Source organism: Taudactylus pleione, unplaced genomic scaffold (assembly GCF_031769625.1).
Source record: "Taudactylus pleione unplaced genomic scaffold, aTauple2 ptg000129l, whole genome shotgun sequence".
NCBI lineage: Eukaryota > Metazoa > Chordata > Amphibia > Anura > Myobatrachidae > Taudactylus > Taudactylus pleione.
The window spans coordinates 14,701,144-14,724,640 of NW_028284531.1; positions in this window are offsets into that span (position 1 = coordinate 14,701,144).

Genomic DNA, 23,497 nt, shown 5'->3' on the forward strand with positions numbered 1-23,497 from the left:
TCCATAATGACATTGTTAACAATGTCACTGTTGGCAGCACTATGCCGGCACCACAATGTTGACAACGTTAAACCGTTACTTAAAGCATTTGGGGGAAGATATATCAAACAGCGCAGAGTGGACAAATCGAGAAGTTGCCTAAAGCAATCAATCAGCCTATACCTATCATTTTATATAATGTACTTGATAAATGCTACCTCGAAGATAGGTTGCTTTGAGCAACTTCTTCACTCTTTACACTGATTGATACATCTCACCCTTTAAAGATGTCGGCAGTATAATTTGAAAAGTCTGTTAAAGTTATCGTTAATGCTTGTTCTAAATGTTATGCAATTACCTCTGTGCTGTGCAAATAAGAGTATCATTGACAAACGATCCAATCGATTCAAGCAGTAATTCTAGTGTTACCCTTTCCTTTAATAATGGGTTTTGAAACACAGCTGTCAATCAAAAATGAGAGGTCACAGATTATATTTGGATCGCTCTAATATATATATATGGTGGAAAGTATAGGCGCAATAAGGTAAATGCAGAGATTTATCAATGCTTGGAGAGAGATAAAGTGGAGAGCGATAAAGTACCAACCAATCAGCTCCTGTCATTTTTCAGTCTGTAAAATGACAGGAGCCGATTGGTTGGTACTTTATCTTGCTCCACTCTATCTCTCTCCTAGCTTTGATAAATTTCCCCCTAAAATGTGAAAAATGAGCCCCGAGGTTCAGAGAGGCCCAGAGGGGCCGCGGCTGCTAAATTTAATTACATGTGCAAACAGTCTCCGCCGGCCAGCCGGGCCAGCGCGTCATGGTACAAGTGGACACATAACCAAAAAGCCGTCCAGGTAATCTCCCTGGTGGTGATGGCTTGGCAGCATCCTTCACCGGCAGTTGGAGCGTGGCCAGGTGTGTAGTGTGCATGCGCTATAGTAATGGATGCCGCGTCATAATGTATGACGTGGCATCCGCGCTGGCACTTCTGTACCTGCCTGTCTCCCTCCTTACCCTGACCACAGCAGCCTACAAGGAACTGGAGTAGGCAATCCCAAGCGGACATCACGGCCCCGATGACATTGACTGCAAACACCATTCCCAGCCCAGGGGCAGCCGCAGCACTGTCAATATAGATTTGTGGTAAGTGGCTTTTTACTTTATTATTATTTAAATCAGTGTATGTATATATATATATATATATATATATATATATATAACTCCCAGAATGAACGGCACTCTTCATCATAAGGATACAATTATTGCGAGGACTCCTTCCTAGCTAATGCAACCAGAAATGGTAATATCTCTATCTACATAAAAACTACTGGATATTATACCGGCGCATCCAATTCTTTTGCATATTCTCCTCAATAGTGATTTCCATTGAAGGGTGGGACACTACAATTAGCAGAACACAGAATACCAGAAACCCCTTATATATAATCTGTTTTACCTGTATGTGTGTTTACCACCACTCCTTATTTTATAAGATGATGAGCTATTAATCTGTCCAATAAATGTTTTTTAAACAAGCTTGATACATATGCCCCTAAAGCACCTCACAAATAGTAATATTAATAAGGTAGGCCTCATGTACATTTGCCTCCACACTGACCTGGTGAAGCACCAAGACCAGGCTTTCTGATGTACACCCAGTCAGTGGCATCACTCACCTTAATTGCACCCGGTGCGGTGATCGGTCTGAGGTTCATAGTTTCGCACGCCCGAGGCGTGCGTGCGGAGGAAGGGCGTGGCTTCGTCCCGCTAAGCCACGTCCACTTGTTTGGCAATCTTGTGGGCGAGATGCGCCCCCCGTCCTCTGCAGTCAATGGGCAGGGGAGAGGCTAGGGGCTGCTGTGCTGCTCCACGACTCAGCACAGCCACGACTCAGCACAGCAGCAGCTGATGGACAGCCAACAGCCTCTCCCTCCTCACGAGTGTGGCTGCTCGGTGACACTATCCGAGGGAGTGACACCAAAATAACAGAGCAGCTCTGCTATTTTGGTGTCAACCCCTCAGATGGTGTCACCCGGTGCGGCCCGCACCCCCCTCACCTCCCTTGTGATGCCAATGCACCCAGTTCCACTGGAGAGCCTAACATTACTCAGCTGACATTGCAACATTTTAATGGTAAATAGCAGTGATAAAAGATTTATACTCAGTGATAAGTAGTGATTTTGGAAATAATGCACAAAGTAAAATGCTTGGGTTTGCAGGGCAAGATGGCAGAGGAGAGGAATTTTGCATAGCCATGCGCGGATGGAGATACAGTAGATGCAGTGAAGGTTTTACTCCCCAGTAAATATATACAGTAAGCGTACTATGGTGCAGGGCAGTACAGAATCAAAATTTCTTTTTTCACAGTGAGAATATTCTGATGAGATAAGGGGTTGGAAAGGACACATATAGGGCCATTCATAGCTGTGCGGAAAGACACACTGTCATTCCCACTCAGCAAGAACACTGGTTGTGCAGTAGCTCAGGGATGGCAATCTGTGGGTCACAGCCAATCATTTTAATAAAAGCTGGGTTATACCTCCACATTGCACTGTAGCAGAAATGCACATTCCCATGAGCAATCTGAGTGTTATAATAAAAAGTAGTTTATATTATGGAAAAGTGTAGAATTAAAGGGGTAGGCAGTTAGACCTTAATGTGGCATTTAATTATTTCCCCAATGTTCCTGTAGACATTTTTTTACCTCTCTTTTTTCCTTCTAGGCACCAGGGTTGCACTGGCCCACAGGGGTACAGGGGAAATCCCCATTGGGCCCCACTGCTTGAGGGCCCACCCTCACTTCTGAATTATACATTGTTACTCTATTACACAGTCAGTTACCTGGAGGAGCAGGACCATTGATCAGAGCTGGCCCTAATCAATTTGGTGCCCTAGGCAAGATTTTGGATGGTGTCCCCAGCAGATAATCCCACCACCAAGTTTAACGCTTATACTGTACGTGGACACCAAAAATAACACATTGGTGATTGACTTTTGCGCACACACACACATTATATATATATATATATATATTCACACACATACAAACAAATAAATAAATATCTGCATACATATATTTACATAACATATAGATCAGTTATGTAAATATATATATATGTATGGGTCCTGCTGGCACACAAGGGGGGGGGGGGTTGCATTGGGATGGTGTAAAGGACAGGACAGAGGTAGATGACAATTACCTGTATCCCATCATAACCAAGTATTTGCAAACCCCCCTTTCCAAATCCTGTGTTTGCCACTGGTTTAATGTCTATTCAATGCAATAAAATATTGCTATGGTATACATCTAATCAGTGTAATTTATACATAATGACCCATGAATTGTTCAATAAAAGTCCTAATTAATAAATGGAAAATCTTGATTGACTCCTTCTTGATTTGAGTATTCTCCAATGACAGCGAGGGTGGCCTATGGGCCTGATTCAGAGCCGGTCGCTCTGACAGAGCGCTCGCTCTGAATCAGGGCCGGTCGTTTTTCTTTTAAGAACGGCCTCCTGGCCACTCGCATAGCTGTGGGTGACCATCGCGACCATCGGGCTTGCGACGAGACCCTTGTGGTAGGGTCTCGTTGCCGCAAGCGCAAGAGAGCTTTCGGCTCAAACAGAGCTGAAAGCTCTCCCACTGACCTCACTTGTGACGGTAGGCGTTGTCATGGGAACGCCTCCATCGGGTCAGCCACCCCCGTCCCGCCCACCAAAGGGGGCGTGCTGTCACTCAACATCGGCAGCACGCCCCCTTTGGTGCGAGACCCAAAGCGACGGATTGCCCGTCGCTATCTGGGTCTCGTGCATGCGCACGACGGAGCCTGCTCCGTTGTGCGCATGCGCTCTGGGCCACCATCGACCCGGTTGTGAGCGCTCAGCGCTTGCAACCGCGTCGGAATCAGGCCCTATGTCCCAATGAACGGATACCTAGGTCTATGTGATGGTAGACCATATGAAGAAAGCACAATCAGCAGAAACTTCTGGTTAGGTATTAGACAATAATATTGAATAGGCCACAAATGACAGATGTGTCAGGCCTGACATAGATGTGTGTAACTAGAGGTGTGCGGCCGCACAGAGCGCAGAGCCATCCCACGGCGTATGCTTCTGGCTGCAGCAGTGCTGCCTGTAGCGTCCCGCGAACACTACTGGCAGGCACCCTAACAAAGTTACAGCTGCCTGCTCTAGCTTCAAATGCCGGCGCCCCCCCCTTTATATCTGACATCATGATGTCACACGCAAAAGGGTGCAGGGCTGGCACAGGATGCTCAGAGCCCTAGTTACGGCTCTGAGATGTTGTACACAACAAAAACAAATCCATAACAACAAAGAATTTACAGATATATACTCTTGATTGATTGAAGCACACGGGGTGCTTAATACGATAATTAGATATCATATACTGGTCACTGCAAAGTTAATAAAGCTGATGGACATATATGTCTCTAAACTCCAATTGAGTTAGTGTGAGTTGCAAACTGAAGGTGGAGAAATTCATATTTAAGATGGAGTGAAAAAATATTTTTCATTTCTTAATTTGGACTTTTATTGAACAATTCATGGGGCATTTGGTATAGATTACAGCGTATACTGTCAATCTGCCACTGATTGGAGGCACCACAACAAAGGAAAAGTTTTATGAAATCTCCTACATATAGTTATCAAGTGAGTGCAACCACCAAAAGGGGAACATTTATTATCAGTTATATATCAGTACTGCAATAAATATTCTCCTATTGATGGCGTCACATGACCTTCACTATATATATATATATATATTTATTTATATATATATATATATATAATTTATATATATATATATATATATACAGTCAGGTGCATAAATATTGGGACATTGACAGAATCTTCATATTTTGGCCTCTATTCACCACCACAATGGCTTTGAAATGAAACACACAAGATGTGCTTTAACTGCAGACTTTCAGATTTAATTTGAGGGTAATTACATCCAAATCAGGTGAACGGTGTAGGAATTACAACGGTTTCTATATGTGCCTCCCACTTTTTAAGGGGCCAAAAGTAATGGGACAAACTAAACAATCCTAAATCTAACTTTCACTTTTTAATACTTTGTTGCAAATCCTTTGCAGGCAATTACAGCCTGAAGTCTGGAACGCATAGACATCACCAGACACTGGGTTTCATCCCTGGTGATGCTCTGCCAGGCCTCTACTGCAAATGGCTTCAGTTCCTGCTTGTTCTTGGGGCATTTTCCCTTCAGTTTTGTCTTCATCAAGGGAAATGCATGCTCAATCGGTTTCAGGTCAGGGGACTGACTTGGCCATTGCATAACATTCCACTTTTTAGCCTTAAAAAACTCTTTGGTTGCTTTTGCAGTATGCTTCGGGTCATTGTCCATCTGCACTGTGAAGCGCCGTCCAATGAGTTCTGAAGCATTTGACTGAATATGAGCATATAATATTGTCCGAAACACTTCAGAATTCATTCTGCTGCTTTTGTCAGCAGTCACATCATCAATCAGTACAAGGGAACCTGTTCCATTGGCAGCCATACATGCCCACGCCATGACACTACCACCACCATACTTCACTGATGAGGTGGTATGTTTTGGATCATGAGCAGTTCCTTTCCTTCTCCATACTCTTCTCTTTCCATCACTCTGGTACAAGTTGATCTTTCGGCCTGATTCAGACCCACTCGCAAGCGGCTGTCCGCTCGCAAGTGAGTCGATGTTGTGCACTGTGCATGCGCACGACGGCGGGAGCTCCGTCGTGCGCATGCGCCAGACGCGACGAGTGAAGGACTTTCCTTCGCTCGTTGTGTCTGATCAAAGGGGGCGTGCTGTCGATGTTGATTGACAGCACGCTCCCTTTGGTGGGCATGCCTCCCTGACGGGGGCGTTCCCAAGGGAACGCCTACCGTCAAAAGCCGGCCCACTGACATCACTAGTGATGTCAGTGGGAGTGATTTTGGCTCTGATAGAGCCAAAATCACTCCGGGCCTTGCGGTTGAAAAACTCAACCGCAGGCTCCGGATCGCAGTGGCGATGGTCGCGATGGTCGCGATGGTCAAGACCATCGCGGCCATCAACCTGCACGCTCGTACAGGCTGTGGGTGGTGACCCACAGCTATACGAGCGTCCAGGAGGACGCTCCATAATTATGGAGGACGGCTCTCATTCAGGGCGTGCGCTCTGCTCAGAGCGTACGGCTCTGAATGAGGGCCTTTGTCTCATCTGTCCATAGGATGTTGTTCTAGAACTGTAATGGCTGTTTTAGATGTTGTTTGGCAAACTCTAATCTGGTCTTCCTGTTTTTGAGGCTCACCAATGGTTTACATCTTGTGGTGAACCCTCTATATTCACTCTTGTGAAGTCTTCTCTTGATTGTTGACTTTGACACATTTACACCTACCTCCTGGAGAGTGTTCTTAATTTGGCCAACTGTTGTGAAGGGGTTTTTCTTCACCAGGGAAATATTTCTTCTGTCATCCACCACAGTTGTTTTCCGTGGTCTTCTGGGTCTTTTGGTGTTGCTGAGCTCTCCGGTGCGTTCTTTCTTTTTAACAAATGTTCCAAACAGTTGATTTGGCCACACCTAATGTTTTTGCTATCTCTCTGACAGGTTTGTTTTGATTTTTCAGCCTAATGATGGCTTGCTTCACTGATAGTGACAGCTCTTTGGATCTCATATTGAGAATCGACAGCAACTGATTCCAAATGCAAATGTCACACCTAGAATCAACTTCAGACCTTTTACCTGCTTAATTGATAATGAAATAATGAGGGAGTAGCCCACATCTGTCCATGAAATAGCTTTTGAGTTGATAGTCCCATAACTTGTGGCCCCTTAAAAAGTGGGAGGCACATATAGAAACCGTTGTAATTCCTACACCGTTCACCTGATTCGGATGTAATTACCCTCAAATTAAATCTGAAAGTCTGCAGTTAAAGCACATCTTGTTTGTTTCATTTCTAAGCCATTGTGGTGGTGAATAGAGGCCAAAATATGAAAATTCTGTCAATGTCCCAATATTTATGCACCTGACTGTATATATATATATATATATATATATATATATTTACACAGTGAGATATACACATCTATAAATATATACAGTGATATATACATATATATATATATATATATATATATATACAGTGATATATACACATATATATATATATGTATATTCAGTGTTATATATAAAACTGTATATACATGTATATATTTATATATATAGAAATCCAAAGTGTGCTGTCGCACTATACGTCAGACCACAGCGCGTCACTCCAGGGTTATGTAAATAATGCCAATTTATTCAACGTTTTAAAGCCCTTACGGCCCTGTCGTCAGGAAAAACAAACAATCACATACACACAAAAAACACTCACCTATATACCACACCCGATCAAAGAGACAAGGACAAGCTGCTCCACAGTCGCGTTCACGTGGCCGGAGGGCGCGGGTCGCCCGGTGATGACATCACCCGACTCACCTCTGGTGGTTGTCTAGGCAACCTAAGACGCTACTGCGGCTGGGTGCTGGTGCCAATGGCCACAGCAACCCTGAGCCGCGATCGCGTGACCAAAGGGCACGGGTTGTCCTGGGGATGGCATATCCCATCTCACCTCCAGAGGTTGCTATGCCAACCTACAACGCTCCTGCGGCTGTGGAGAGTCTAAGAGGCAAAGAAAGCAAAAGACACATACACAAATCACATATATAAAAAACAATAAATAGACTCATTAATATCTATAGAGACTAGAAAAAGTTAATATGAAGAAATGAAAAAATAAGGAGACCCACTGGAAGAGTTATTAAAAGTAAAAAAAGTAAAAAAAGTGAAAAAAAGACATAAATAACATGTAATACGAAAAAATTAAGAAAAATATACAAACACCTGAGGCACAAATATATGAAAAAGTAAAACAAATCATGACAAAAGTTAAACCACCTCCATCATATCCATAACTGAAGTACTAAAGCTACTACATATATGGAAAAAAGAATAGAAAATAATCAGAAAAAATAATAAACAAAGGTAAATGATCCAATTAAGGACCCACATGTGAAAAAAATCATATAATAAATAAAGCAAGTTATAAGGATTAAATGAAGGAATTCCAGGCTATGCGTTCATTTAAGCCACCAGGCTGTGTAGTATTCATCCGCAAAAAAAAAAACTAAACAGAACCGCTTTCTGTGGGTAACCACTTTTTCTACTGCTAGTGGGGTGCTTCCCAAGGCAGCTAGAGCATTGTGGCCTATTACTGCTAGTGATCAGGACCTTACAAGCTTACGTAATACGCAGCCCATGATGTGTTACAGACGTGGAAAAAATCTTAGGGACTTGTTAGTCCATACAGATATTACTGAATATCATCCGCAAACTGGGGCCACGTCATATAAAAAACCTGGATGTTATAAATGTCCATCCTGCGTCACATGCAGTTATTTACAAACTGGCAATACCTTCCAGCATCCACACACGGGCAAGACCTTTAAAATTAGACACGTACTTACGTGTAGTTCTAAATTTGTTATATACTTAATCACTGTCCTTGTGCTCTCTGCTATATTGGCATGACCTCTAGAACTTTTAAAGAACGCATGGCTCTCCACCGGTCTGCCATACGCTTGGCTTTAAATGGCAGAGATGTGGACCAACCGGTGGCAAAACACTTTAAAACAGCTGGACATCAATTATCTACACTGCAGTATAAAATCATTGACCACGTTCCGGAACTATCGAGGGGGGGTGACCGTATCGGAGCACTTATGAGAATGGAGGCGAGATGGATTTTGCGGATGAATACTACATAGCCTGGTGGCTTAAATGAACGCATAGCCTGGAATTCCTTCATTTAATCCTTATAACGTGCTTTATTTATTATATGATTTTTTTCACATGTGGGTCCTTAATTGGATCATTTACCTTTGTTTATTATTCTTTCTGATTATTTTCTATTCTTTTTTCCATATATGTAGTAGCTTTAGTACTTCAGTTATCGATATGATGGAGGTCATGATTTGTCATGATTTCATGATTTGTTTTACTTTTTCATATATTTGTGCCTCAGGTGTTTGTATATTTTTCTTCATTTTTTCGTATTACATGTTATTTATGTCTTTTTTTCACTTTTTTCACTTTTTTTACTTTTAATAACTCTTCAAGTGGGTCTCCTTATTTTTTCATTTCTTCATATTAACTTTTTCTGGTCTCTATAGATATTAATGAGTCTATTTATTGTTTTTTATATATGTGATTTGTGTATGTCTCTTTTGCTTTCTTTGCCTCTTAGACTCTCCACAGCCGCAGGAGCATTGTAGGTTGGCATAGCAACCTCTGGAGGTGAGATGGGATATGCCATCCCCAGGACAACCCGTGCCCTTTGGTCACGCGATCGCGGATCAGGGTTGCTGTGGCCATTGGCGCCAGCACCCAGCCGCAGTAGCGTCTTAGGTTGCCTAGGCAACCACCAGAGGTGAGTCGGGTGATGTCATCACCAGGCGACCCGCGCCCTCCGGCCACGCGAATGCGACTGTGGAGCAGCTTGTCCTTGACTCTTTGATCGGGTGGGGTATATAGGTGAGTGTTTTTTGTGTGTATGTGATTGTTTGTTTTTCCTGACGACGGGGCCGTAAGGGCCTTGAAATATTGAATAAATTGGCATTATTTACATAACCCTGGAGTGACGCGCTGTGGTCTGATGTATACTGCGACAGCACACTTTGGATTTCTACATTATTTACTGTGCGAGCACCCGGGTACTTTTTCAAGCAGAGGAACATTGAGTGCCGAACCAAACTACTATATATATATATATATATATATATATATCAGCTGTTGAGATGAATGTACAGGGAACACTACAGAATAATCAGGAACACCCTGACCCCGGACTCTGCAAAACCCCATCAGTCACACTGGAATTTATACAAATCAGACACTTTGTAGCTGACACATAGAGAAAGTAAAAAAACTATTATTTCTATTTCTGATACAGATGCATAAGAGTTTCCAAGAAAAAGAGGAGCCTTATATTTTAGCCACTGGAATATGAGCTGTATTAGACTCCCATTGTCTGTATCGTGGGTGGAGGAAAAGCTTTAACAGCTCCACAAATACCTAATTGGAAACTAGACAGTCCTGCAGGAGGAGGATGAGCAGATCGATGTAGGATTTGAATATTTCTGTAAGTACACTGGGATTATTCATTCCGTCTGAGGACTAAGGTTCATAAACTGTCTTTTGATTTTAAGATCTATGTAGCCCAGCGCAGCATTTAAATCTAAAAAAAAATTGTAGGTGTGTATTTTTTTTTTCTACTGCAAATTCATGAAGCTCAAGGTCTGGATTAAATCAGTCTCCAAGGATGGCTGGTAAGATGTTCGCATGCCAGGCGTTCAGCTGGATGTGCAAGCTGAGATGCTCTGGATTTCATGGTTTATCGACTCAGTGTATTAATTGCATGTGAAATAAATCTAAATCCTCCTAGACCAATTATAAAGATTTATAGACTTTGGAAGAAACATTATACTGTCTTTGCTTGTCATCTTAAACTGCACTTTTATAAAACATTCTGGTATATTTCTGTAAGATTAGCCCAGGTGTTAAATGAAAAGTTAAGATAAGTACTATATAGTGTGTTTTTGTAAGATCCACTAATATAAAGGATATGCTCCCCTTAGAATAAAATGTCAGGGCATTGGAAGTTGCATGAAAGTGCATGTCCTGCTGAAGTGACATCTGTAATCCTTACAATCCATAGAAGAAAAGAAATAAACTAGCTGAAAGCACTAAAAATGATGTATGTGCCTTAGAAATAGCAGGACTTGCATTATACAGCACATTTATAAATGCAGGCACAGAAATAGACAAATCTCAGGTGCACAACTTCAAATTACTGATAATATATAAATGCAATAACATTTTGCAATCAATAGAGGTTTTTAGCATAATCATGACCAAGGTTATGGGCCTACCCACCATATCCAGGTAACCTCTTTAGGATAGGTCCCTAACATACTGGGGTTCAAATCCAGAGCGCAGAACACCCCCAAACTAGCCCAGCTAAGCCGCCCCAGGACACCGCCATTGTAAGAGAAGTGCAGTGTAAAAGAGATAATTAAGAGCAGCCACAGCTGCATATAAAGAATGAAAATAAAAATGTGAAGTACATGTATAATAAACAAACAGTGAAGGGTTAAAATGTGTTATAAAAGAAAAATGTGTTATATGCGGTTCCCTCAAACAGATCAACCAAAGCAATCCAGGGGGACCCATGCCCCAAAAATGAACCAAAGTTGCACTACAGTATATAACTTGTAGGACTAAACTAAAATTGTGCCTAATACTAGAGTGCATATACATTGCCAGACTCCATGCTTTTAAACCAACAAGGAAGGGGTGCTAATCCAGACTGAGGGTGTCTCCTTTCCCTCAGGTGTGCAATAAAGCACATTAAATGGAGTATATAGGAAAGGTTCCTGGACTGCACACCCTGAATATATATAATGGGAGGTGCTACCTGATGAGACTAATTGCAGGCACAGAAACAGACAAATCTCAGGTGCACAACTCCAAATTACTGATAATATATAAATGCAATAAATTTGCAATCAATAGAGGTTTTTAGCATAATCATGGCCAAGGTTATAAATGCACACGTGAAAAATACAGTGTTTACAGGGTCATATTAAGGCTTGTGGGGCCCCAAGGGCAACCAAGTTGTGGGGGCCCCTCCAAGCCACACTGAGACTCCCCCCCCCAAGGAAAGGCCCACACGAGCCCTACCCACCCAAGCCACATGACGCCCACTTCCATTACCTCCTAGAAAGCTCCCACACTGTGTCCTGTCGCGCCCCCCTCCTTAGTTATGGTTGTGGGGGTGAATGGAGGTATCCATAGTTTGAGATAAGCCAATATTTTCTGCTTCGAACGATACACATTTCCATATTGCTCAAAAATGTGTATTTATGCAACCATATATACAGTAGATATTTCCATATCACTGACTTGCACCCACTTACTTGCAAAATGAGGGTAACCAGTAGTGGACAAGTTTAAATTGAATACAGTATGTGTATGTTCTTGTAATTGTAACACAATAAGACACAGCACATCCGCAGCTACACCGTTTAGGAGGCGTACCTCTTGCAGGTACTGGAATGATATGCAATGATGATGTCAGCAGCACTGTCTAGCCTCTTCTGAATGGCTGGTTCCATATTTACCCCTCAATATTACAGAACTTCATTTATTAGCATCACAACTTATATGACGTTACAGCCATCTATTTGCAGTACTTGTGGTATTAAGGGATAATATAAAGTATAAAGTATAATATTAATCCCTTGATGCGTTTCTCCATCCAAATGGTCTGATGGTTTCCTCAGAAGGTGTGGAAATGTTCCTGTAGACAACGTCAACCACTAGGTTACTAAAGGTTATCTAGCAGCTCTCACCATTGAAGTCAATAGTGGGAACTGTTCATTGGCTGAGAGAGGCGGATAAATGCTGCGGCTATCCTGTCAATTGGGAAATACCATCCTCGGAGGACAGTACTAAGTTTGTGGTTCAGGCTCCTCATTTTTTTATTTTAGGAAGACGCTGGATTCCTACTTGGACAGGAGGACATGTCCAGGTATTGAAGGTTAGTGAGGGGTAAATTTACTAAAGGTCGATTTGCAGGTCAATTTGAGGAGTAATTTAGCTCTTCTCAAATCAACTCAAATCGAGTCAAACCCGTTTTTTCACTGCATTTACTATTATTCGATTTGTTTTGTGATTTTCAAAACAAATTCGATTTGAGTCGGTTTGGCATGTTTGGATGTTGCTGTTCGATTTGGCATGTTCATGTACAAATCGAACGGCAAATCACACTTCAAAACGAACTGCAAATCCCCGACAGCATAGAACTGCTTCATGCTTTCACTTTCAGCATGAGCAGTTCGTTCTCAGACATCAGTGAAATGCATGCATGTATCTGACTGTAAAAAGTAAATAGTTAAAACTAAAAAAAATTGACTTGAGGTCCCCCCCAAAACACAACCAGCCCTGGACTGTTCAAACCCAGGTCTGTTTGACTAAGTACAGGGAATTACAGGGAAAAATTTGTGTAGGGTCTCCCTGTAATTCACAGAAACAGCCCTGGACCCTTTCTAACAGGGGACTGATGCCACAGCCAGGGGAGCCCTGTCACCGGCACCCCAGCCGCAGCATCAGCCCTGACCGCTAGTCAGCCCAGGCCAGGGATCCCTGGGGAGTTGGAGACCCCTCCAATAAAGGGGTCTCCCTCTCCAGGGCACCTCTAGCCTAAGCTGATAGCCCGGGGCTATCCCCGCCACCCCTGGGCGGTGGGTGGCAGCTTGATTGTGTTAGTGTAGTGTAAAAATAGACTGTTTGACTAAGTACAGGGAAAAAAATTACGTAGGGTCTCCCTGTACTCAGTACAACCAGCACTGGGCTATAGGAAGCAGGGTTGGTTCTGGAATTACAGGGAAAAATTTGTGTAGGGTCTCCCTGTAATTCAGGCCACCCCTAGCCTAAGCTGCTGGTGACCACCCACAGCTATAGCGAGCGGCCAGGAAGATGGTCGCGATCATCAAGACCATCGCAACCATCGGGCTTGCGATGAGACCCTTGTGGTAGGGTCTCGTTGCCGCAAGCCCTGGAGTGCTTTCGGCTCTATCAGAGCCGAGAGCACTCCCACTGACATCACTTGCCCCAGACGGTAGGCATTCCCATGAGAACGCCTCTGTCTGGGCAGCCATGCCCCCGGCACGCCCACCAAAGGGGGCGTGCTGTCACTCACCATCGACAGCACGCCCCCTTTGTAGCGAGACCCGGAGCGACGGCTTGCCCGTCGCCATCCGGGTCTCGCGCATGTGCACGATGGAGCCACCTCCGTCATGCGCATGGACACTGGGCAAACATCGACCCGCTTGCGAGCGCTCAGTGCTCGCGAGCGGGTCTGAATTAGGCCCTGAGTACAGACCTGGGTTTGAACAGTCCAGGGCTGGTTCTGTTTTGGGGGGGAACCTCACGTCAATTTTTTTTTTTTACTTTTAACTGTTTAATTACTTTCTACAGTCAGATACATGCAGATATCTCACCTGCTCATGCTCAAATCGAAAGCATGAAGCAGGTCTATTCATTTGGTGATTTGAAGTTTGATTTGAAGTCCGATATTGAGGTCGATTTGAAATCGAATGATAGTAAATAAGGGTTTTGTGTGTTGGGCTATATAAAAGTACCAATGTTTTTCCGATGGCCCATTTGAGGCCGATTTGACTAAAAATTCGATTTGAAATTCGATTTTACATTCGATTTGGCCTTTAGTAAATACACAAAAGCAAAATCGAATACAAATCAAATGAAAATCACACCTCAAACCACTCAAAATGCAAAATCAACCTTTAGTAAACTTACCCCTATGTGTATGTGTGTAATAAACTTACACTTTCACGGTGTGTGAGTGTTGTCTTTATTTTAACATTTCTTTTACAGGTGAACTAGAGATACCAGCAGGCCCTTAATGCCCCACATGCTGGTATTTGTGGTTTCCCAAGTACCAGCATGCAAGGGAGGCTTGCTGGGACCTGTAGCTCTGTAAAAGACAATGTTATTATATATTTTTTTATACACACTTTACACTATCAGCCCGGCACCCACCTTCCAGGGGTGCCGGGGATAACCCCGGGCTATCAGCCTAGGCCTGGGGTGCACTGGAGAGGGGGAACCCTTTATATTATTAATAATAATAATAATAATAATAACAATAATTTTATTTATATAGTGCTTTTCTCCTAAAGGACTCAAAGTGCTTTACATTTGCCTTTACAGTACAAAACACAAAATAAGCTTAAACAAGGGACATTAGTGAAATGCTTGGGTGAAGAGGTAAGTCTTGAGTCTATTTAGCACAACCTCCCCAGGGATCCCCAGCTTGGGCTGACTCGCGGTCAGGCATAATGCTTTGGCCAGGGGACCCAGTGAAAGGGTTCCCCTGGCTGTGGCTTTACACCCCTGCTAGAAAGAGTCCTGTGCTGGTTATGAAACAAACCCCTACTCATTTTGTCCCCTGTATTTCCAAAACCAGGACCGGCTTGCTGAGCCCAGTGCTGGTTGTGCTAAATACAGAGGACCCCTATGTCTTTTGTCCACCGTATTTACACAACCAGGACTGGCTCTGTAAAGGCCGAGGCTTGTTGTGATGTTAGTAGGGGACCCCACGTCATTTTTTTTATATATTTTTTTATTTTAAAACTTTTGTAGCTTTTTACACACAGATGCATGCACAGATCTCATGTATCTGTGTCAATCATTTCTAGAGAAAGAGAGTATATCTGCAAACTCCAATATATGACTAGTTACAATCATGTATAAGGCCCCATAGTAATTAACCAGTAATCTTCAATTTATGGGGGTGCAGCCCTAATCCAACCAAGTTAGCCTATATTAAACAAAAAGAGGCTAGGGGTTGTTAGACATGGGCGCACATGCACAAAATCAATACATCAAAGTCTGATTTTTATTAGCTATTATACTAAAAATTCCATTCACTAGGAATGGTACAGTGATAAATAGAGGTGAAAAATAAATTAATTAAATTGATAAACTTACATATAGATTAGTGTATAAAGATAGAAAAATGTGAACAAATAATGTATAAAAAAGCAGGGTCCACCATTTCAATTTCCCAATATTATGAAAGCAATGTAATATGTTGAACCGGAGCAAAATTATATGTAATATGTAGATTTAATATATCTAATAATCGACATATAAATGCTCCTTGTTGGTCATAGAGCTAAATTAGTAAAGGAATTCACTAATATTGGTGGTAAAAATATCACATCTACTTGAGTGGCTTGCGAATACTTCAGCAATAATGTCCTCCTTTTATATAAGGCATAACTGCTGGTTCAATCCTTTAAAGGTCAGACAATCACCTAACGATACTTATTATCTTTTGCTATCTCATATGTCACTATTTATTCCCTTAATATAATACACATTAATTTATGAGCATAGAATAGCGTCACACTAATACTGCTGTATAATATCACTTTTATTCTGACTGATCGATTCATATGAAACTCACAGATCACTTTAGCTGTGCTACCAATGAATAATGTTACTGCAATGTTAACATCATCCCTATTCAAGTAGCATTATTACCCCACACCATATATTTGTAGTGTTATCACTTCTGAACTAGTACAACCATGATAAAGTCACTATTAGGCTGTGTTGCCAATGAATAGTGTTGTTTCAATGTTAGCATCCTCCCCAATCAAGTAGCATTATTACCACAGCTCAGATAATCACAGGTTGCTAATAATTATCTAAATGTTATTTTGGTAGATTAAATTATTATTGTTGTTACATAGTTTTTATGAGCACTCCTAAAAAGGAATGCAATAATCACAGAATAAATGATATCATGTGCCCCACTGCAAGCCTCAAAATAATAAGAAACAATCTGTGTGGTAAAGCACACTTCTATAAGTCACACATTTTGTTGTCACGTGTCACAATTTATTCACTTATTGTAATACATATTGGTTTGTGAGCATAGAATAGTATCACACTAATACTGCGATATAATGTCAGTTTTATTCTGACTTATCAATTCACATGAAGCTTTTTGATACATTATTTGTGCACATTTTTCTATCTTTATACACTAATCTATATGTATGTTTATCAATTTAATTTATTTCTTTTTCACCGTACCATTCCTAGTGAATGGAATTTTTAGTATAATAGCTAATAAAAGTCAAACTTTGATGTATTGATTTTGTGCATGTGCGCCCATCTCTAACAACCCCTAGCCTCTTTCTGTTTAATATCTGTGTCAATCATACCTGCTCATGCTAAAATCGAAAGCATGAAGCAAGTCTAATATTATGGGGATTTGAAAATCGATTTTAAGTTTGATTTTGTGTTTCAAATTGAATCTTAGTACTGTAAATGTGGGATTTGTATGTTGGTCTATGTAAAAGTACCAATGTTTTTCAAATTTCGATTTTGAATGGGATTTGAGTGAAATTTTAGTTTTATGTTCGATTTGAGATTCGATTTTGCCTTTAGTAAATCTCCAAATGCAAAATCGAATGAAAATCGGATCTAAAATCACACTAAAATTAGAATCGAACATTAGTAAATATACCCCATGGTGTGCAGATAAAAAGCCCAATTACAAATTAGCCAGATATCAGATACTGTATATACAATTTCAACTTCTTACTAATCATTTAATAATTTTATTCACCAAAACAAAAAATGTCTTCTCAGTTCTGTTCGTGATTACACGACCCCTCAGCAGTGGAGAACAGTGTCTATCCACCAAGGTCCCCTGATTGCCCCAAGTAACATTTGATCAGTCCACAAGAGATGCCAGTATGCCATGCTAATCCATCTGCTGTCAGATAACAATAGCTACATGATCAGGTCCATGATGACACAATGTACTTGCACATCTCTTGTCTGCTCAGTCGATTCATAAATGACGACCATTGATTTGCCATTGTTTAAGAGACAGAATTCCCAAACGTTCTTCTTGACATACACATAATTTAAATATGCAACTATTGTACAGTGGTCATGGGTGTGGCGCTCTCATAGGACACTGAATACACAGAATTTGAAGGATTGTTAACTAGCAGTAAATTTGCTGACAGTCAGTATAAAACCTTTAAACATCTTTTCATCTGTTAGTCAGATAAGTAGTTAGTAAAAATAGAGGTCAGTAATATTGACACTGCAATGTAGGAGTCAGTAAACAACAATACAATAATATATACAGAGACTATTGACCGAGATTGTTTAGGGTACCGTACCCTTCATTGACAGTTCACGAGTCCCCCATTATTGTAGATGGTTTTTCCAGGTTTAGAAAATGTTACTATAAATAATAATTTAAGGTAGCAGTAAGTTATACAATTGGAGTATAAAATAATTACCCAGGATGGTGCCATGGTATTTATTATTATTGTTACATTGATAGAAATGCACTTTCTTGTATAAAGTCTACCTGGAAGGTGCAATGGGCATTTCAAGTATAGGCCGAGCCCTGGTGTCTGCCATCTTTGAGGTTGTGGAAAAATGCAGGGAGAAAAGTCTGTGTGGCTTTCTGCAAACCATAATATATTAGGCATCCACTAAAAAAGAAGTTAAGTTGTGTTGGCTGCTCTATTGTAAGTTACCTTTACTATCCATTATCATACCAAATTTATAGTATTATAATACTTGGAATAGCAAGTCAGGGAATGTATTGGTTTCAGTGGAGCAATAGTGTATTTTGAAAAAATGTGACTGAAAAGAAAAAGCAGCAATATAAGGCAATGAGTAAGGAACAAGTACAGGAACTGCTGTCTGTTTATATACTCACATGATTCTTTTTTTTCTTTTTCTTTTTTTTAGTGTGTTTTGCCAAAAGCAATGGTCACTAGTTCCAACTGACTGCTGAAAGAATGTTGGAATGTGAGGAAGGTCCTCTGTTATGACGAGAGAGGGATACCAGGGGTGTAGCTACTGCCCCAAGGAACAGCAGCTGCCCCAATTTGCTGCAATGGTTTAGTGCTCGATTAATTTGCGCTCTATGCGATCAGCACATCTTGTTCGGCAGTTACAATTTGGGAGCCGACTGGATAGACAGCACCGTAGAGCACTCCCATGGGCGTGGAGGACAATACTGTAGTTATTATGCTATTTTGCCTAGAAATATATAGATTTACAATTTTTAATATGTATTACAGTTTCCCATTCTGTTGCTATGTCTAAGATGATGTCTTCTCAGAGGGCCTTATTCAGACCCGCTCGCGAGCGCTGAGCGCTCGCAAGCGGGTCAATGGTGCCCTAGTGCGCATGCGCAAGCTGTCGCTATGGGTCTTGCACCAAAGGGGGCGTGCTGTCGATGGTGAGTGACAGCACGCCCCCTTTGGTGGGCGTGCCGGGGCCGTTGCTGCCCAGATGAGGGCGTTCCCATGGGAACGCCTACCGTCTGGGGCCGGCCCCACTGACATCACTAGTGATGTCAGTGGGAGCACTTTTGGCTCTGATAGAGCCAAAAGCACTCCAGGGCTTGCGGTAGCTCTGGTCAGAGCGTCCGGCTCTGAATCAGGCCCAGAGTCTGTAAATCTTTTATATTGATCACTGTCAGGCCTGAGTCAATACCTGCAGCACTGTGTTTTCTTATATTCTCAAGTGTGTATCTATAACAGCGTTGTTATGAGCACTACTCCACACAGTTCACAGTTTCCATAGGTCTGACAATTACATTTTGGAGCACATGCATCCAGAAGCAAATGTTCCTGCAGATGACAGCGGATATAGATGTTGTAAAACGGATTAAAAATGACTATAATGTTAAAATATTTATTTGCTTAGGTTGTTTCCAGCACAGGAAATATACTCTATATGCTAGATATAGTTGTACATAGCTGCATTGTCCAGACACACACACTAGGGTTACAACCCATTCTCCGGACAGTCCCGAAATCAGCAGCTCTATCTGGAGTCCAGAGGCTTCCAAATACGAGATGGGTGGTGTACATCAATCGCCTGTTTTTGGGAGAATTAGTGTAATATAACTTAATAAATATTCCTCTAAGTGTGAAATGAATAAAGGGTTAATTCATCAAGGATAAAAGACTATGGGCAAATGTATCAGGGCGCAGGATACTGAAACAGATGAGATTTCAGTGAGTAAGCAGTCAAATTTAAAGTGGCAATGTTTAGTAAGGAAAACCCAGGCTGTTTTTGACTTACAAAACATTGTTGCTTTAAATTTGACTGCTAACTCGCCAAAATCTCAGCAGTTTCAGAATTACCTGGGCCTGGCGGGGGCCCAAGCTGGCTGCTGAGGGGGACAAATAGTGCAGTGCATAGTATTTTCAATTCATTTTTTGAGGGGAGGGGGCATGGATGTCTCAACAGCCCTGCCCACACCCTATTTTATGTGACCCTACAGTACTTGTATTTATGAGTACCTGCATATAAAAATACAAACAACAAACATATGGAAGATCATGGGCTACAAAAAAAAATCTGATAATGTATTGGAGCAAAGGATATCGACCATTTGCTCCTAAATGCAGAATAACAGACAAAAACAGTTGTTCAGACGAATTGAATAAATCAAATGGATTTAACCAATTTGTCTGAATGACCATTTTTGTCTGTTTTCCAGTGTTTGGGAGCAAATGGTCGATATCCTTTGCTCCAATACATTACCAGATTTTCTTTCCAACCAGCCAACTAGTTGGATGGTCAGGAAGATAAACAATAGGTGTATGGCCTTATAGCCAATGTTTCCACAGATTTGTACAAACTCTATCTATATCCACAAGTACAGAAAGCCAATATCAATGTACAGTACCAGGTATTATTATGTACATGAGCATCCAGAAAAAAAAGAGCAAGATACAGGATCATATTATAAACAGCTTTCCCTGGTATTCAGCCAAGTATCAGAATTTATACAATAATTCTCGCATTAGATTCCCAAACAGGAATAGTTTTGTGTAATAGTACATTCGAAAAGTGAGTATCTTTTCTCCACAAGGATTACTTAAATTATAAAACAGATAAAAGGATACCGACATGCAGGGGTGCTGACAGACGCAGCAAGCCTGGGTGAAAAGGGGCGTGACTTAATCGCTGGAGGCGTGACCACGCCCCCTTAGGATAAAAAAGTAAAAGAATAATTTTTGCAGCACCGCGTAGTGTGCTGCGTGCCGGGGAGGGGGCGCTGTGAGCCCCTCAGCCCGGTGCAAAGCCAGGAGGGGACGCAATCAGCGTGATTGCTCTCCCCCCACAGGCATAGATAGGAGACTGCGTGTGCTGGGCTGCTGTGATGTATTAGGGAGGGGGTGCGGCGCCAGCCCCTCCAGCAAGCCCGGGTAATTAGTACCCACCCCCCCTCTCGGCGCCCCTGCCGACATGCGAGAGAAAATGTACAGACACCATTCATTTAGATTTATATCGGCACCTGATGTAAGACAGCCCACAGCATGGATAACATTCCTAATATAAAAAGTGACATTTACTAATTTTCACATTTACATCACAATGGATTGAACTTTGTTCAATACCCAATGCGACTGGTAATACAAAGGAATGTATGATGGTAAGAAAATAGAAACAAAGTACTGTAAAAAGAAAAAATCCTCCCAACGTGTGCAGAAGCAGTGAACAGTGAAATGAGAGAGTAGAGGGGTAAAACCTTGTGGGAATAAAGTAGATAGGATGTATTTGCTGTTAGCTGCCAGGCTCAAAACAGTGTCCTGTTGAAAATTATTCATCACAGGACTACTGATGTAGAGTACGTCTGGAGAGGGTGAAGTGGAAAAGACAGGGTGAGAGCAAGAGTAAGTTAGAGAAAATCAGAGAGATACTGTAGGCAGCGTGCATGTTGCAGGGAGTCAGGAGATTAGAGACCAGTGCTTGCTCTGAGGTCCCATCTATGCACAAACTTTATTAAAATGTATGTTTCAACACAATGTGGCTTGTACACATTAGGGTGTATATTCGCTAAAGTGTGGGTTTTTAAAAGTGGAGATGTCTATAGCAACCAAACAGATTGTAGCTATTATCTTCTAGAAGGTGCTAGATAAATGAGGCTGGCAGGTCAGACACAAATCTTCCAGCCTTGATTGGAGTCATAGGTAGGGGATCCAGTCAGGAAGCCGACAGTCTACATGCCGACCGCCAGCTTCCTGACTGTCTAATTCCGGCAAGGTACTAATGACAAGCGTCAAAATCATAATGCCTGTCATTAGACCTACGCTGGGAGCCCGACACCCGGCACACTGAACGAAGGTAAGCCGGGCGCGGACAGCCACGGGGGGTTTAGGTTTTAGGGCTCCCGGGGGGACTTAGGGTTAGACATCCCTCCGGAAGGGTTAGGTTTAGGATAGGGGAAGGGAGGGATAGGATTAGGCACCTCCCCGGGAGCTTTAGGTTTAGGCTGTGGGGAAGGGGGACTTAGGTTTAGGCACTTAGAGGGGGGTTAGTGTTAGGCACTTGGGGGGGAGGTTAGGGCTACTCACCCCTAAAGGAGGGTTAGGGTAGGGAATTTGGTTAGCGATACCTAATTAGCAGTTGGGATCTTCACCTCTGTCAGGCTTCCGCTGTCGGGATTTGAACCGCTGGCCATGCGGCCGGCGGTAATACCTACTAAATCCATAGGCAGATATTGGTACTACATCTATATATTGTACATCCCGATAATTGCACTGCTTGCACTTAACTAGAAAACAAGGGGAGGGAAGAGAGAAAAGAGGGGAGAGAGACTGGGAGGGGAAGTGAGAGACAGAGGAAAGAGAGACTGGCACAAGAGGGGGAGAAACATGAGGGGGAACATGGGTAAAAAGAGAGTAAGAGACAGGAAAAGGAGAGAATGGGGAGTGCTAGGGATAGGATAAGATAAGACATGTGAAAAGAGAGAGCCAGGGAAAATAAATCTTGAGTGATGGGTCTGTAATACTATGTTTTTATAGCAATTTGCAGTGTTTCTGTGCATGCACTACAAATCCATTATTTAAGCCTCTTACCTACTCTCAAAGCTTTCTGTCTTCTATCCATACAGCTTTTTGGGTCATGAATTAGTGACAAAGGGCTGGGTGACATAATTTTGGGGGGTGTCGCCATAAATCCATACTGGTTTGGTGTGGCAACATACAGTCAGGTGCATAAATATTGGGACAGTGACAGAATTTTCATATTTTGGCCTCTATTCACCACCACAATGGCTTTGAAATGAAACAAACAAGATGTGCTTTAACCGCAGACTTTCAGATTTAATTTGAGGGTAATTACATCCAAATCAGGTGAACGGTGTAGGAATTATAACGGTTTCTATATGTGCCTCCCACTTTTTAAGGGGCCAAAAGTAATGGGACTATCAACTCAAAAGCTATTTCATGGACAGGTGTGGGCTATTCCCTCGTTATTTCATTATCAATTAAGCAGGTAAAAGGTCTGGAGTTGATTCTAGGTGTGACATTTGCATTTGGAATCAGTTGCCGTCGACCGTATACCATAACACACCAGTTGGGGGCTGGAACGTGTCCGTCCTGCCGGCTAGACATACTCAGCCTAAACTGTTAAGAAACACTGCCCAGTGATCTTTACACCAATTCATGCAACTCTTATTGTCAGACAACCAAGGCACTATCATGGTGTGGCCAAGCTCATGATCTCATCTCCAAGCGTAGAGAAGCCCCGAAACCCCATGTTGTAAATCGGTTCGGATGACCCAGGATACCCGTTTACACTGCATGTTAAGCCTTGCAAGCTACTCGGGTTGGATTGCCTAGTCACTCGACCCGAGAATCCAACCCTTGCCGCTTTTACACCTAACAGCAACCCAAGTTAACCCTGCAATAACCCAAGTTTTAGCTGTGCAGTAAAAGGGGTATTAGACAGAAGATGTTCCCCAAAGATCATTTTTGAAACTTATTGCAGAATTCAGCTGATTAAGAGCTGAGTATATCTTTGTATATCTTTTAA